This window comes from Anopheles gambiae (assembly GCF_943734735.2).
Source record: "Anopheles gambiae chromosome X unlocalized genomic scaffold, idAnoGambNW_F1_1 X_unloc_32, whole genome shotgun sequence".
Lineage (NCBI taxonomy): Eukaryota > Metazoa > Arthropoda > Insecta > Diptera > Culicidae > Anopheles > Anopheles gambiae.
Genome location: NW_026902640.1, coordinates 67,501 through 69,481, shown reverse-complemented (window position 1 = coordinate 69,481; position 1,981 = coordinate 67,501).

The window sequence follows — 1,981 nt, the reverse complement described above, 5'->3', positions numbered from 1 at the left end:
AACAACAACAGCAGACTGGGCGGTATCAGCCGCCGCAAATGAGGCAGCAGCTACAGCAGCAACAGCAGCAACGACAGCCACAGCGATATGTGGTCGCAGGCTTGTCGCAACAGCAGCAGCAGCAGCATCAACAGCAGCAGCAGAAGCGTAAGCGTCCTAAGCCCGAACTGATAGAGATCTCTCCTGGTCAGAACGAGACTTTCGAGAGCGTCTCCTTGAAAATCCGTAAAGCCGTTGACGATAATGGCACACATAAAGAGTTAAAGGATTTCATCATCATGGGCCGGCGCACAGATAAGGCGTTGCTACGACTGACGCTTGCTAGATCCGCAAACGCGACCTTAATTCTCCAGCAGATCCGAACGATCATCGGCGAGGCTGGAACTTGTCGACACGTGACGGAAATGGCGGCCTTGGTAGTAAACGACATCGACCCCCTAGCCAAGGAGGAAGAGCTTACAGCTCTCCTTGAAAACAAGATCGAGGGTGGGGCAGGCATCGTCTCAACGAGCATTAGGACAATGCCGGATGGCACCCAGCGGGCACGCGTCCGTCTGCCAGCCAAGGCCGCCAAAGCGCTGGATGGTACGAAGCTTCGCTTGGGCTTCTGCATTTCCAGAGTGAAGATGGCTCCTCCAACACCCAAAGAGCATCTTCGCTGCTACCGATGCCTTGAGCACGGCCACAACGCCCGCGATTGTCGGTCACCTGTAGACCGACAAAATGTTTGCATCCGTTGCGGACAGGAAGGTCACAAGGCTGGTACATGCATGGAAGAAATACGCTGCGGCAAATGCGATGGCCCCCATGTTATCGGGGACCGGACATGCGATCGGTCGGCCACCCAATGACGCAGCTAAAAGTCCTCCAAGTGAACCTGGGTGGAGGCAGGATCGCCCAAGATCTGGTCCTGCAAACCGCCCGACAAATGGAAGTGGACGTGCTGGTTCTTTCCCACACGTATCGACCACCCGAGAACAACCCAAGATGGGCAGTTGATGCCTCCAAAAAGGTGGCAGTCGTGGCCACAGGACGATACCCTCTACAAGGACAATGGAGCAGTGATGTCCCAGGCCTTATAGCTGCCAAGGTGGGTGGCATCACCTTTCTAAGCTGCTACGCGCCACCCAGCCTGTCGCGGGAAGGATTTGCGGAATTCGTTGAAGCAATTGAATTGGAAGCCCAATCCCACCCTCAGGTAGTAGTTGCCGGAGACTTTAACGCTTGGCATGAGGAGTGGGGAAGCCGACGCAGCAATGAGCGTGGGGAAGTACTGCTCGAGGCGTCCCAGCAATTGGGCCTGCTGCTGATGAATCGAGGGAATGTGGCAACCTTTGTTGGAAACGGTGTGGCGACTGCCAGCGTTGTCGACGTGACCTTCGCCAGCTCGTCCATAGCTCAGCCGAGCACTTGGTCGGTAAGAAACACGGACACGCGATCTGACCATAGGTATATCACCTATTCGGTAGGCCCAGCGTCAGCAGACCAGCAGCGTAACCAAGGACAGTCACGTCAACGGGGCCAGCGAGAGCGTTTTCAACATGCAGGCACGCGATTTAAGACGAAACAGTTCTCGAAAGAGAATTTCCTGGCCACGCTACATGGCGAGGGATTCCGAGAGAAGGCAGTCAATCACCAGGGAATGATCTCGGCAATGATATCGGCCTGCGAGAAAACCATGCAAAGGATGACGTCGTCTTTCCCCGACCCTCATCGGGACGTTTACTGGTGGACGCCACTGATTGCTCTGCTTAGGCAGAACTGCGAGCAGACGAGAGATCGCATGCAGCAGACAAGTGATCTCCAGAACCGAAGTCTGGCTGCAGCCCAATACCGAACAGCTAAAGCTGAGCTGGATAGAGCTATACGTGCCAGCAAAAAGGCTGCCTTCCAGGAATTGATCGATGCTGCGGAGGAAAACGTTTTCGGAGCCGGGTACTTAGTAGTCCTCTCCCGTCTTCGCGGTGGAAGGGCCCCACCC